This window comes from Dipteris shenzhenensis, chromosome 33 (genome assembly GCF_047967505.1).
Source record: "Dipteris shenzhenensis isolate YYH24624 ecotype China chromosome 33, Dip_SZ_1.0, whole genome shotgun sequence".
NCBI classification, from domain to species: domain Eukaryota; kingdom Viridiplantae; phylum Streptophyta; class Polypodiopsida; order Gleicheniales; family Dipteridaceae; genus Dipteris; species Dipteris shenzhenensis.
Window position 1 is genome coordinate 476,583 of NC_141628.1, and position 16,541 is coordinate 493,123.

Here is a 16,541-nt window from a genome sequence, read left to right on the forward strand (position 1 = left end):
GGAGAGTAGTTAGAACTGAAGGGAGAGGATTGCGTGCCAGATATCGTGCATCGAGATGGGCGTTTCTAACTATGGAGTGCTGACTACTAAATGCCTCCGTGACAATCGAGACAGAATGCGGAATTAAAGTTGAAGTGGGTCTAGCTATTACTAATCAATTGGACGTAATTTGAGCCAAATTCAAGTAATTTGTCCTTGGTTGTCCTTACCAGAAGTTCCCACCTTCTTCAGTCTGTGCAATCTGTGCACCGCGTCCATCATCCAACAACATGGGTTTCCGCCACCCCCAGCTTCCATTCATTTCCATCTTGCCTCCTGCTCTGCTCCTTATCCTCCTCCTCAAAGTTGCAGAAATGACACATTCCTCCACCTGCCTCCCCGTCCTGGCGCTCTTCTGGGATAGCTTTCACCCCTACAGCCTCCCGCTTCTGCCTTGGGTCCTTGCGCTCGTCATTGCTGCCGTGTCCTTCTTCCGACGATGGTCGCGCCCTCTGTACCTCGTGGATTTTGCATGTTACAAGCCTGGGGACGATCAAAAGTGTAACTACGAACTGTCTGAGTTTTTCACGACAAATGATGGGAAATTCACTATTCCTAGCGTGGAGTTCCAGCGCAAGATATTCCTTCGGTCGGGGCTTGGTGGAGAGACTTATGTGCCCCCCTTCATTTTTAACGACCGACCCGTTGCTCTGCACGAGGATGTCTTACTCGAAGCCACCCAGGTACTGTTTGGTTCTGTGGACGAACTCTTGAAGAAGACAGGAGTAGAACCCGGTGATATCGATATTCTGATTACGAATTGCAGTCTCTTCGCCCCCTCCCCGTCTCATTCCGCGATGATCGTGAATCATTTCAAAATGATGGAGAGCGTCAAGACTTTTCACCTTGGTGGAATGGGTTGTAGCGCCTCTGTGATTGCTTGTAATCTAGCAAAGGACTTATTGAAGGTGTACCCAAATCAGTATGCTTTGGTGGTGAGCACTGAGAACATTACCCTCAACTGGTATTCTGGGAACAACAAGTCGATGTTAGTGACAAATTGCTTATTCCGTGTGGGTTGTGCTGCCATGCTGCTCACCAATAGGCGGGACAAAAGGTCGTGTAGCAAGTACGAGTTTCTCCACTGCGTGAGAACGCACAAGGCGGCAGATGACCGCGCTTACCGCTGTGCATATCAGACCGAGGACGAAGAGGGATGCTTGGGAGTTGCACTGAACCGAGACCTGATGGGGGTTGCAGCCGATGCCCTCAGAACAAACATCGTTACCCTAGGGCCCCGTGTCCTGCCTTTGGGGGAGCAGATACTGTTTGTTATCAGTCTGCTTTCCAGGAAGGTCCTTAAAATGGAGGTGAAGCAGTACCAGCCAGATTTCAAGCTAGCCTTCCAGCATTTCTGTCTTCATGCGGGAGGCAGAGCCGTGATAGACGAAATCCAGAAGAATTTGTTTCTGAACGACGATTTGTTGGAAGCATCTCGAGCTACTCTTCATCGCTTTGGTAACACTTCTGCCAGCTGCCTATGGTATGTCCTTGCTTATATGGAGGCGAAGCAGAAGATCAAGAAGGGAGACAAAGTGTGGATGCTTGGTTTGGGCTCCGGGTTCAAATGTAATAGCGCGGTATGGAAGGCTATTGCAGACATTCCCGTCCCCGTTCGTAGCCCTTGGCTGGACTGCATCCACAGGTATCCTGCTGCATTTCCGAGACGTGGATACCATTGATACTAAAGCCTCCCAAGTATATCTGTGGAAATCTCTTGAGACCTTTTGGTTTTGCCCAAAGAGATCAGACTCATCAGATTGTCCTTTGGCATCTTTGTAGAAATTTACTATACTTCGATAGGAATATGGTTAGCGTTTTTGGAAGTAGTGGTAACTTTGACACATTCAAGTTATGGTGGCAGTTTAATTGACTCATTATGTAAGAGAGAGTCCCCCATCTTATATCAATTATTTTCCTAAGCATCCTGATTATGGCAGGAGCTAATTGTATTTTTTTCCCTAAAGAAAATTTAATATATTACAGATGATAAGGAAGAAAAGAGTAAATAAATTGAACTTCCATAAGAAATGCTTCATAAGACAAGTTTTTAACAAGATTCTTGTCAACGCTAAGCTTACCCAAATGCTAAGAAATAAAGAGAGCACTCACATTGTTGGCTAATGAGAAAAAGATGAACAAGGTTGAGGAGGGATCACTTTAGAGCCACTTTAAAATGTTTTTGATGAGTTTCAACATGAAGATTGTTCAACATCCTCTACTTGAACTCTAAGAGGGTTTAGTGAAGAATAGCACATGCATTCATTAAAAGGGTTTTAATTAGATAATTTACATAATTTTTATAGTAATTTACTTATGCAATGAGACAAAGTTGAACAAGGTCTAGGAGGGACTACTTTGAAATGTTTTTAATGAGTTTAGCATGAAGATTAATCAATATTCTCAAGTTAAACCTTGAGAGGGTTCATTGAAGAATGCCACATGTGAATTCAAAGGGTTCTTTTCTACTTAGATAAATCACATAATCAAATAGCAATCTCTTTATCGAAGGGATTTTATATTTGGAATTTGGAATGAACATTAGGATAAAATACTTATATAACTTATAAAGGCTATTTATGTTTGTCCTTTAAATGCATGTGTTATCCAAATCTTTTACATAGTGAATCCTTGGGTTAAGCTTGGTGTTCAAAGAGGCGAGGCATGCAAACCCTTCCATTGCTCTTACAAGTGAGAGGATGCTTATCGGAAGATGTTAGAAAAGCTTTCTACAAGATCAATGGCATTGTTAGCTATGCTTAGTATCATATCACCTTCATTATATTTCATACAATTTTAAATGATCGGTAGAAAATATTGAATCTTATGGGTGCACGTGGAATAAGTGGATCTCGCAAAAAGTGATCTCTCTATCGAGCATCGAGAGGGCTGAGGTGGACTCCATTGAAGTTGTGTGCTTGCTTGAGAAGCACTTTCCCTCAAGCATTATGAAATGACTCAGGTGCACTTACGGAGGTTCCCCAAGGTAAAGGGGTTGAAAGAAAGATGAGCGAAGAGCAAAGAGAGAAATTCAATAAGTTTTATGTCCTCAATAGTCCCGAGATGCAAAGATGAGTAGAGAGGTATGAAGAGGCCAAAGCAAAAAGAATAAATAAGAGGACGGGATTTAGAGTCATGCACAGGTGTAGGGTGCCATATCCACCGGACCTTGCTCTTCTCTCCGGACACATCTCACATGATTGGCTACAAGAAGCTCTTTGTGAAGTCAAAGATGATGGAGAGGACATAATCGATTGAGAGCTGGAGCTTGTAGCTGGATGTATGCCACATGTAAGTTTCTTCCCGTACTACTTAATTTGGATATTTATGGTCACAATTGCTACAAAATGCATCCTTCCCGTACTACTTAATTTGGATATTTATGGTTTCTTTGCCATTGACTCCACTAGACTCTGGACCGATGAAAGTGATACTTTTATTCTTCCAGAGCATTGTGAACATGTACATACTAATGGATTGATTAAAAGCTAATATCTTTGTTTTCAAATAATTATTGGTAGATGCTCATATATATATATATATATATATATATACTTAAGTATAAACACACAAAGCCTTCGACAAATTCCACTTATTTGAAAGAGGCAAAGAGAAATTTCTTGCTGCATTGTAAATTTGAGTCAATTGATGGTCAGCATTATGCATATGCTTGTAATGAACTTGCTAGACAAGCAAGGGACTCCAGAAGACTCATTGCAGAGCAAATTTCAAAGGTTCTTCCCTTCAATTTTTATATGGCCACAATATGTATTTTTAAGCATCCAACAAAATATTTGATTGAGTCCAAAAGATTGAATCATGATATTTTTGCAAAATATAAGATAACCTCAACATCGGAAATCCTAATGAAAGCAAGGTGTCTATGGACGACACTTGATTCTCTAGCAACACATTTGAAAAGAACTGCCACAAAAGCGGATGTAGACACATTAGTCAATTTTTATATATGTTTAAGTGAAATTGTACCAAGGGGAAGTCAAGAATGGGAAGAATCTCTCACAATCTTCAAGGTAGCAAGAGGTAGATATGAAGACTACACAAGTATAATTTTTCAACCTGATGAGGTGTTTGAGGAAGTTGTGGCAGTTTTTCGTGGATATAAGAAGGGTGAGGTTACTTATGAAGGTCCTTTGTTACTATCACAAAAGTCAAAGGTTGAGAAAAAGGAGGTGACAACAAGAATGTGGAGGCTAGTAAAATATTTGCCAGATAGCTATGTAACAATGGCAACAGAGAAACTCCTCAAGAAAGAATGGTTTTTTGGCAGGAAGGACAAAGATCATGGAGGAGTGCATCAACATACAGGTGAAACGTGATGCAGTGGATAGTGCAATTAGATATTTCTCATAGACAAAGATATCCCTATTGTTCAATGCAATATTAATATTGTGAAGCATATAGCCGCTTTATCCACAGTTAAGGAAAAGGCATGGGCACATAAGTGGATGAAGAATCAAGAAGATGGTTCGGAAGTAGTCACCTCGTTCATGAGAGCCCAAATCCCACCACAGGTGATTGCATATGTTGAGAAGCTTGTGAATGAGCATAACCTGAGAATAATAATAGGATGTCAACCACAGCTTTCAATTCAATGTGAACATCACTTCAGAATCTGGAAAGGTTGTAGCATACAGGGGCATTTCAGATAAGGACTTTTTACTTGATGAAACAAGTTGGGATAAGCCCCAAGTATTCTTTATTGATGAGGTTTCTTCCAATGATATTCACCAATTCATCGATAGAATACTATATACCACCACTAGTAGAGATAAAATTTGCAATATTGTCATTTTTGTCAATAAAGAAAACAAGGAAGAGATGCATACACTTTGGAGAAAGTTTATGCCTGGGATTTCAAGATCTACAATGGTGCGTGTGTAACCAAGACATGCAAGAGAGAATGTGTATTAAATATCCAATGCCTCAAATCATTCCTCTTATGCATGCGGAGTCCATATCCTAACCACTCCCTACAACATAACATGAAGGGGACCTCCAAGAGTCTGCATCTCATGCTAGAGGAGAAAGAAATCCATAGGTCCTGTCATCATCAAGTGCACTCCAAAATCTACAAATGTCCAGCAAAAAGTGGAAGTCTTTTGATTAGTACGTTGGAATACTTGCAACCGCCTAATTGGGAGGTCACCTTATTATAGATGGGATATCTTTTTGAAGATCTTCTCAAAAAAGGATATTCCACTAATATTATTGAAACAAAGGCTTGCATGGCACACTTTCACTTGCAAGTTGATCTAACTGTTGGCTACGAGAAACAAGTGGAACATAAGAGGATTGGAGATGATGACATGGATGATCTTGATGGCTCCCATGATAAAGACAAAGGTGATGCATAGATGATTGCAGATGATGACACGGATGATCTTCTTGGCTCACAAGATTACGCAAAGAAATCACGAACATATATCCTGGTATGACCCTTTACTTTTCTTTTACAAGCATTAGATTTAACTATAACCTATCAATCTCACAAGCTTTTGTATTTTTTTATAGACTGCAGAGGGGAAGGAAGAAGAAATGGTTTCACGTGGATCTAAAGTCAGGAAGGCCACAGTATTCCTTCGAGTTTAATTGATATGGTGAATGATATGGTGATTGCTAGAAAAACTGAAAGTGAAATATTTAAGACAATAAAAGGATCACAGAATGACTTTCCTAACATAGAGAGTTAACTACTTCTCTTATATGGGAACTCAGAGCATATGATGATGGCGTGGCTCACATTGAAGAATTTTGAAGATTTTTCTAAGCTACAAGAAATTGGAAGCAACTTTGATGTGCAGGTTCTCATTGGACAGCAACCTCAATATCTATCATTTGGTGAAGAAGAGATTCAAATCCTAAGATATCGAGGGAAAGAGGTTAATGATAAAGTTATAATGGCCACCCTCAGGTTTGATACAAACTTTATCTTGGCTTAGTATTTATATATTGTTAAAATATAATGAGCTAATGTTTGTTTATTTCTTGATGCAGTATAGTTATATCTTGGTTTCCTCCAAATTTTGGAAAGTGTGTATACGTCATAGTTTCCCTGCTTTCTACACGGCTCAATAATAATAATAAGTCAATAGAAGATATCTGCACCTAGCTACAATCTCTCAATATGGACAATGTATGAGTTATCATTTTTCCATATTATGAGGAGTAAGTGACACCGCAACCTCATATTTACTTTTTCTAGAGGTAAGATGTAGTCAAATAATAAAGATTCTTAATTGGCCATGCAGGAAACATTGGAGTTTGGTGGCTTTGGACCTACAAGCCAAGAAATGCTATTTTTCCAATTCAATGGCAAGATATCATGGCAATGTGTTAGCATAAGTGTACTCTTAATTCATCATTAATTTTGTGGTACACTTACTCTTAATGCATTGTAACTTTTGTGGTATGCATCTTTTGCGATGCACTTATTCATTCCCTTGTATGTTATGATGGATAGGCTTACATCAAGGTTAATAAGTGCAATCGAACAAGTCACAAAGTATGATGGTGACTTGCAAGAAGCAATGGACTTACAAAGATGCGAGGTCGTAGAGCAAAATGATGCATACAACTGTGGGTGGAGAGTATGCTACAACTACAAGTTGCACCTCGATGAAATATTTGATGTGAAGGGCTCACAATCGTGAATGTCTACATATTCGGATGCAAAACTATATACATTTGTGGCTCATACCATTTGATACATAATTGCTCAATCTCCAATTGAAGTAAATGAGATAGCCAAGTCTGCATCAAAGGCTCTCGAGGAAGTAGAGACTCAATATACTCCTAATCCATCATAGCCTTTAAAGGAGTCTACTCCCAAAGCATCACAATTGAGTCCAGCCGCTGCAAAAGTAGAGATTCAAACACATGCCCGAGGAGTATAAACCCAAAGCATCAGAGAAGGGAGTCCACTCCGCAAAAGTAGAGACTCAATCTATGGCCAAAGCATCAAACCATTTTGGGGAGTCTATGCTCAAAGCATCCTAGCAAAGTCCACAAGTGGAAGTAGAGACTCATTCTACGCTACAAGCATCACAGCCTCCCGAGGAGTCTATGCCCAAGGAATCACCATCTACCCCACGCTCAAAAGAAGAGATTCAATATATGCCTGGAGAATCACAACCAAGTCCATGCTTAAACCATCACAGCTAAGTCCACGCCTGGAAGTAGATAAATTCTATGCCCAAAGGAAGAGTCCATATACGCCTAAAGAATAAAAGCCTTGAGAGAAAGAGTCTACTTCCAAAGCATCACAATGGTATACAATAAATATCTCATGATGAGAATCTAATAAAAATATCATTCTTGTGTTCCAATACTTTATTTTATAGATTTCAATGTACTCAAAATCTATTGTCTAACATGTCTCACATTACGGTCTTGCATTTCTTACTTTACACAATCTAGTAGTCTAGCATTCTCCAACCATCATCTTAGAAACATCTCGGCCTCCTCCAATTCTTTATTCTAAATCTTTCATCTCACATTATGAGTTTGCAATTCTATAAATCCCTCTCTAGTCGTTCTACATCTCTCCCGCTGTATCTTTACAGCCAAACACTTCTTCCACTTTGCTCTCATTATCGTCCTCCTCTCCTCAAGCTTACTCCTTTCATCTTTCCTGCAGCCTTACTCTAAAACTCGACTGCACTCCCATTATCATTCTTGCACTCATCTCATAGCCTTACTCTCAAACTCTTCTTGCATCTTGCCTTGAAGTCTACTCCCATTACCAATCTTGCACTCTTCTTTCATCTCACAACCTTACTCTGAACTCTTCTTCCATCTCACCTTACTAAGTGAGGTTACTTCGCACAGGGCTTGTTTTGGGAGATTTCCACCCCATGAAGCACAAGCCATACGGAATCAAGAAAGTGCTATACAGGAGAAAATTTATAATTCCTTGCTTCTCTTCTGTAGTTTTAACTACATTAAACATGATGAGATGGTCTTAGCAGAGGAATGGGTTGAATCTAGGATTTCCATGGCAAATATTAATGCCTTCCAATGAGAGGCTTATTGTAACTTTTGGTGTTTGTTAACACCATTATAAATATTGTGAGTTTGCTTAATATTGTAACTTTTGAAGGTGTTTCTTAGCACCATTATCAATATTACGAGAGTTTACAACTACTGAATCTTATCTTTTGGTGTAACTTATCTGTCTCACATTAAATTTTATAATTTTGATTTCATCTCCTTTAAAATTCTCTAAAAATTTTCTTCTTGTTTTGTTTTCATATGTGCTTTGAAGAGTGGGTTTTTTCTTAAATTTTATCCAAATACTAGTCCAAAAGTATATGTGAAATGAATTTGTACATTGACAAGTCCAAAATTAATGAAATAAGTGTTTGTATCACTTTGCATTGGAGAGTCAGCAATGTCTTAGTCAAACAGATCGAGACATCCTTGCCTACGACACAAGGTGGAAGGCTCCCACCATAGAAGCTAGAGTCACGTACATAAAAAATGTGTGGCAAGCCTTCAAGGGCAAGGGAGCTACCTCATCCTTCATTCCACCAGTACACCCACGTCCCCAACACCCACCTCCTCAAGTACTCCTGCATCCCCAAGTATCATTGCATCCCCCTCTCCACAACCACCCCGCATCCCCTACAACCACTGTGGGGTTAAAGGTCACTGTGCCTTAACCCCGGTTATGTACAATACTCAAACACATATATAAATGAATGAAAAAGAAGATTAGGGTGGTTCTGCACCCACCAAACTTGTGTGGCTCTCTGTCTCTCTCTCCTTCTTCCATTCTTGCTCCCGTTGAGAGCACTCTCAACTGGTATCAGAGCCCGGGTGATCTAGCTGAGGTGCATGAATGCTTGAAGCTTAGCAGCTCTGTGGGAAGCTTTGTGGGTGACTTTACTTGCATCCGAGTGTGCAGAGACCTTGGAGAAACCTTTGGAAAAGTCACTTTGGCTTTGCGAAGTGGTTTTGAGAGCCTGTTAAGTGCTTTCAAAGAAAAAGTCGTTTTTTGAGCTTTTCCCTGTTCCGTTCGATGACAGAGACTCCATATTGACTTGTAGAGGCAACTATTGCTTGCTTTTGGTGTCCACTTCACTTCAGGAGCTTGGAAACACCTTCATTCTTGAATCTGGGATCATTTCATTGGATTTCTGACTCACTGTGTCAGTTCCTGCGTTTTTTGCCCGGGTGTTAGAACTCAAGTTTGGAGCAACCATTTGCAGATCTGTCAGTTCCGGTGGACTCAGGAGGTCCTAAAACTTCTATGTTGCTCATCATTCGCACTTCGGTGGAGTTTACAGATAGCTCTGTTTCCAAAAACGTTTTTCAGTCCGTGTGTTGGACCCAGTGATTGAGACCACGGTTTCCAAAACCGTCTATCCCATTGCGTTCCGGACGCCCAAAAACCCCTACCTATCAGTTCTTGAGTGATTCGGTGAAGGATTTTCAGAGTTATAAATCTCTGTGTATTCGATTTCGTCTCTGTGTTATGCATTTTTCATACTAAGGTTTTGAAACCTTAGATTTATGCCACATGGCAGTGGATAAGTGTTGACTCCCATTTCTCACTCATCGGTTGGGATTTTGGAGTTCTGGCAGAAGAGAGATATTTGCAGATTTTCTTGCTGAGTCCGATTATGCAATGGCGCCCATGTTTTGAAGCATCTCAGGTTCTATTTTCAGTAGCGCTCATTACCGTGGGACTATGATTTCTTGAGCATACCTTATGCAGATCACTCTAGTTACAGTTTGAGCAGTGTGCGCTCATTCGTGGTATGCATTGGGTTGCAATGGATGATTTATAGGCCATTTGGATGCATTACGGTCCTTATTGGATGCGCTGATAGGCCCAAATTGCCTCGTGGGATGCTATTTTTTATGGACGCTTTGCACATGGATGCTATTTTATGCTGAGGGACAGCTTTGAAACATTGCAGGTGATGCACTGATAGTGCTATGCTCTCTTGGATGAGACATTATTGATGCATATGCCAGTGGACAGTGTTTATGCTTGAGTCATTTGGCACTTATTGGCATTTTCTTTTGGGCCAGATTTGCTCATATGGATGCATAGTATATGCACATGAGTCAGATGCATCTTTTGATGCTTTGAGCTTTGAATTTTGGTGATATTTCACTCTATTGTGGCATACACATTTGGGTGCACCTAGTATTTGGTGTGATTCTCTCTTGCAGGCACTAGCATTTGGGATTTTGTTTCATTTGTATCATGGCATCCTCTTCCATGTCTGAAAAGGAGCTTTTCAGCATTAAAAAGTTTGATGGGACAAACTTTTCTTTGCGGAAAGAACAAATAAGAGATGTGCTTATTCAAAAGAAGCAGATTAAACCCTTGGCAGGTATTGAAGCTAAGCCTGCGGATATGTCTGAGATGATTGGAATGAGTTGGATGCATTAGCAAAGTCTACTATTAGACTTCATCTTGCAGAGTCAGTTTATTTCACAGTAGTAAATGAGCAGACTACGGAAGATTTGTGGAAGAAACTGTGTGCCACTTATGAGAAGGAAACTGCCTCTAATAAAGTTTACTTCATGAAGAGGTTGTTTGAGCTGCAGATGAAGGAAGGGGAAACTATTGCTTCTCACTTGAATGAATTCAATATTATTTTCAGCCAGCTTCAGGCTCAGAAGATGAATTTTGATGCGGAGACTAAGGCAATATTTCTCTTATGTTCATTGCCATCCTCATGGGATACCTTCCGTACAGCTGTCAGTAACTCTGCACCTAGTGGAGTACTGAAATTTGATGATGTTGTGGGTAGCTTGTTGGCCGAGGAGATTAGACGGAAGTCTATGGATGGCAACAAGCAGGATGCAGCCTTAAATGTGCAAAGGGGCAGATCACAGTTCAGGGGGAAGTCCCAAGAAAGAGGGAAGTCACGTAGCAAATCCAGGGCACGGAACATTGAGTGTTACCACTGTGGCAAGAAGGGCCATATGAAAAAGGATTGCTACAAGCTAAAAAGAGAGCAAAGGGATAAGAAAAAGAATGCAAATTGGGGTGCAAATCAAAAGGAAGAGAGTCCAAGGGAGGACAAAGGAAAAGTGAAGATCGAGGAGATCAATGCAGTCACACATGATAGTGACAATGACGTTCTCTTCATGTCTAGTTTATCTGCAGAGTTGCTTACCACTTCAGATGATGCATATTCCCAGGATTGGATTTTGGATTCTGGTGCTTCATTCCATGTTACTCCCCATAGGGAATGGTTCTCCACTTATGATAGTGGAAAGACAGGTTGTGTGCATCTTGGAAATGACTATGCATGTGACATAGTGGGAGCAGGTGACATAAAGTTTTCTTTTGCAAATGGGTCTGCATTTGTTTTGAAACATGTGAGACATGTGCCTAAGCTGACCAAGAGTCTTATTTCAGTGGGTCAGCTAGATGATGCTGGTTTTCACACCACTTTTGGCTTTCAGAGTTGGAAAATTCAGAAGGGCTCTATGCTTTTGGCCAGGGGTGCCAAGTGTGGGACTTTGTATCCCTTACATGTATCAGGGGTATTTGACCATGTTGTTGCAATAACCGAGCAGCCAAGCACTTCTTTGTGGCATTGTAGGTTGGGGCACATGAGCCAGAATGGAATGAAACTCTTATGCCATTTGGGTTATGTACCGCATTTGAGTTTCTCTGATTTTGAATTTTGTGAGCATTGTCTCTATGGGAAGCAGACTAAATCAGCCCATAAAAGAAGGGGAAAGAAAGAGTTTGAAATGCTTGATTTGGTGCATTCAGACATATGTGGTCCCATGCCTACACGGTCATTAGGCGGGGCTGAATACTATGTGACATTCATTGATGATGCAACTAGGAAAGTGTGGGCTTATGCTATAGCTCGGAAGAGTGATGTGTTCCAGGTATTTCAGAAATGGCTGGCCTTGGTTGAGAATCAGTCAGGTAGAACGCTTAAATGCCTACGGACTGACAATGGTGGAGAGTATCTCTCTCATGACTTTCAGCATTTCTGTGATACACGTGGGATTAAGAGGGAGCTCACATCCCCTCGTACTCCAGAGCAAAATCCAGTTGCAGAAAAGATGAACCGTACCATTCAAGAAAGGTTGCAATGCATGCTTTCCAATGCAAGTCTTTCTGGTGGTTTTTGGGCTGAGGCAATGAAGACTGCAGTGCATGTGATCAATAGATCACCTAGTAAGAGTTTGGATGGTGGTATTCCTGAAGAGGCATGGAGTGGCAAGAAGCCCTCTTACTCTCATTTGCGTATATTTGGGTGTGAGGCATATGCACATGTGCCAAAAGAGCTTCAAAAGAAGCTAGATCCTAAGTCTAGGAAATGCATCTTTCTGGGTTATGGTGAAAGTGGAGAGATGGGCTATCGTCTCTGGGATCCAGAAGCAAAGAAGATCATACGCAGCCATGATGTTGTCTTCAATGAGAAGAAGATGCATAAGGCACCCATGAGGGATGTGGAAATGAGGAGAATCACTTTCCAGGATGTGAATCCACCTGCCTATGTTGATAGACAGCAAGCTGTCCATGCACCAAATGTGCAAGAAATGGTACCACCAAGTACTCCCATAGGTATACAATCAAGGGTAGATGATGGATCATCTATTGGTGGAAATGATGAGCCAAATGTGGCTGATATGCAAGTGGGACAGCAAGCTGAAATGCCCTTGAGAAGATCATCTAGAGTGTCTAGACCGCCTGATAGGTTTGTTCCAGGGGTAGACTATGTGATGCTTACTGATTGCGGGGAGCCTTCTTGCTATAGAGAGGCTATGATGCGTGAGGATCAACGCAAGTGGGAGTATGCTATGCAATCAGAGATGAGTTCACTTATGAAGAATAAGACTTGGGACTTGGTTTCTTTGCCACATGGAAAGAAAGCATTGCCATGTAAATGGGTCTACGAAATGAAGGTCATAGGTGATGATGTGCCTAGGTACAAGGCCCGTTTGGTTGCTAAAGGGTTCAAGCAAGAGAAGGGTGTGGACTTTGATGAGATATTCTCTCCGGTTGTGAAGATGACCACACTTAGATGCATGCTTGGACTAGTGGCATCAGAGGATATGGAGCTTATGCAAATGGATGTCAAGACAGCTTTCTTGCATGGGGATTTGCATGAGGAAATTTACATGGTGCAGCCGGAAGGCTTTGAAGAAAAGGGCAAAGAGCATTTAGTTTGCAAGCTGAAGAAGAGTCTCTATGGTCTTAAGCAAGCACCCAGAGAATGGTATCAGAAGTTTGATGCTTTCATTTGGTCCCAGGGTTTTAGAAGGAGTGAAATTGATCACTGCCTCTACACTAAAAGGGCTAAGGATAGTAGCCTGATAATCCTGGCACTATATGTGGATGATATGCTATTGGCTAGCAAGAATACTTATGAGCTAGATGCATTAAAGGCCAAGTTGCATGAGGCCTTTGATATGAAGTATTTGGGACTTGCAGGCCATATTCTTGGTATGCGCATCACGCGTGATCGGAGTAGGAAACTCCTTTGGCTTTCACAAAAAGAGTATGTTACAAAAGTATTGCAGCGTTTCAATATGGAGGGGGGGAAGGCAGTGAGTACTCCATTGCCTCCATATGTGAAACTGAGTCATACAGATAGTCCCAAATCAGATGAGGAAAAGGCCATGATGGCCAAGGTTCCTTATGCATCAGCAGTTGGGAGTCTTATGTATGCTATGATAGCTACTAGACCAGACATTGCATTTGCAGTGGGAGTTGTTAGCCGGTATATGGCTAATCCAGGAAAGAGGCATTGGGAGGCAGTTAAGTGCATCATGAGGTACATGAAGGGTACCAAGGAGATGTGCATTTGCTTTGGTAAAGGAGACATGCGTGTACTTGGGTACACAGATTCAGACGATGCAGGGCATGTGGATAGTAGGAGATCCACTTCTGGTTATGTGTTCACCTTTGCAGGTGGTGCAGTGTCGTGGATGTCTCATGCACAGAAGTGCGTTGCTTTGTCTACCACAGAGGCTGAGTATGTTGCAGCCACAGAGGGTTGCAAGGAGGCTATATGGCTTGATCGGCTAGTGGGAGATTTGGGGATTCATACAGGTGTACCGACATTGCATAGTGATTCCATGAGTGCTAGCTAGCACGGAATCCGGTCTTTCATGCAAAGACCAAACACATTGAGGTCAGGTACCATTTCATCAGGGAGGTACTTGAGGACAAGCGCATAGAGCTTGTGAAGGTTCATACAGATGATAACCCTGCAGATATGCTGACGAAGAGTCTACCTAGTCAGCGGTTTGAGTATTGTCGTGTATTGATGGGCATTGGATAGTATGCTCACTGGTTGTTCTCCCTTAAAGGCACATTGTCCTTTAAGTGGGAGGTTGTGGGGTTAAAGGTCACTGTGCCTTAACCCCGGTTATGTACAATACTCAAACACATATATAAATGAATGAAAAAGAAGATTAGGGTGGTTCTGCACCCACCAAACTTGTGTGGCTCTCTGTCTCTCTCTCCTTCTTCCATTCTTGCTCCCGTTGAGAGCACTCTCAACCACTGCATCCCCTGCATCCACAGCCACAACCACTGCATCCACAACGTCCACAACCATTGTATCTCCCACATTCATAGCCATAGTCATCGCTTTCCTTTTTCGCACATGGTAACCCACCCCTTGTATCACCATATCCACACCCGACTTATGTTTCAAAATTTGTTGCACATCCCCCGTAGAGGTCACATCATGATTTTACACATTTTGTGCATCCCCCTGCATATCTATATAGGTTTCCTCTCCTTCACACTCACCCACATATGCACCTATAGTCCCCTCACCTTCACCAGTAGCCAAACCACCAAAACGGCATGCTAAACTCGCTAAAGTGAGAATGCCACAGCGACATCACTCATGCTTCTCCAATGATGGGACGTTCCATTCACACCAGTATTAGCTGTGAGAACCAAAACATCTGGCAATGTTACCATGTGCTACATTTCCATCATCTCATTCGATTCCCATTAAATTTTTTCTTTCAAGGTATTGAAGCACTCCATAATAGTTGAGAATTTGCAAATGAAGGCATTGGCAGAAGCCACATGCTTGGGGGACATCACACAACTGGGAACTGAGCTATAGGTCTAGTATCTAATAATAAACCATTGATAATATTCCATTTTGGAATGGAAATCATTTGTATAATTGGATGACCTATCTCGAACATGATGGAAAGAGGCCCTCTCCAACGGGACACATAGATGATGCAAAAATGCATGTTAGAGCTCCGCATGTCTATCAGCATAATTTTGATTGTCTAAGTGTACGTGTACACACTCCTCATTACATGCACCAACATAACACATGTGAAAAACATTATGTTTCATTTCTTGGAGTCATTCAAAGAAGTGTATCTGGGCATTTGCGATTGGGGAACGATGACACCGACAAGAACCAACAAGCACTATCTAGCATTGAAGAGTAATAGTCCCACAATTGTTACGACTTTTGTTCAAATATTTTGCCACATATCTCGGAAGTGCCTTTCCCCACTAATCCCCCACCTTTTAGTATTGCACAAGATGTCTACGCAATGTCCCGCCATATTCTTAAGATGATAGATGTTGTGTACCACTTATACTGGTCCTACACATGCTTTGATCGCATGACTATGATGACTTGCAATTCAAGGAAAGCACACAGACAACCATCCACCAACAGTAGAATATTGTAGTATTTTTAATATTGCAGTAAGCTGAGGTTTGCAACTCAGTACCAATCAAGGACTGAGACCAACAAATGTCTGATACAACCTTGTACATTTTGTGACATGATATCTCATAACATGATCATTTTTTGTATATTATTGACTCTTAAATACTGTTTGTATAATATGAGATTAAGTAATTTGTTTAAGTAATTTCAATTTAAAAAAATAAGTAAACTGAAATTAAGTAATGTTGCTACGATAAAAAGTGTCATGTGCTACGATTTAAAAAAAACAAATAATTTGAAATTAAGTAATTTGTTTAAATGTCATGTTGCAATGATTGAATGTAATAAGTGTTATGTTGCGAGGCTCAAGCAATTTTGAACGAGCAGTGAGAGATGCTTGAAGGGCCCGAGAGGGATGAGGTGTGTTCGCCACGGGATGAGACCATGCAAAGTGAGCCACTATCACTTCGACAAATGGCTAGGCTTTGTCCAAGTGAGTTCGTAAGAAACACATTGTTTCTTCAAAGTGGGTGTGCTAGAAATAAGTACTCACATCCCAAATTATTCAATCTAAGACACAAGGCTCTTGCGCACATTCTACTCCAGTGATTCATTTAAGTTCCCCTCTCCATCCGAAATAGTCAAGGATTATAAGGATAGCAAACCATGATGATTCTTTTTTCCCCATGTTGGTCCACCCTACTCCTTAGATTAATCATAAGAACTTGTTGGAGTTTCTTCTAACTTTTACTGAAGAGATTGTGTTGTTTAAAGAGTGAAAGATATGTAGAAGTGGATTTTTTCTTTCAAGAAACATTAGGAGGCAAA

At 41.1% G+C, this 16,541-nt stretch overlaps 1 pseudogene; it reads left to right on the plus strand.

The window, feature by feature from the left end:
• The first annotated feature begins 269 nt into the window (after positions 1–269).
• Positions 270–1,721, plus strand: LOC147879505 (3-ketoacyl-CoA synthase 1 pseudogene; annotated as a pseudogene).
• Positions 1,722–16,541: the final 14,820 nt, after the last annotated feature.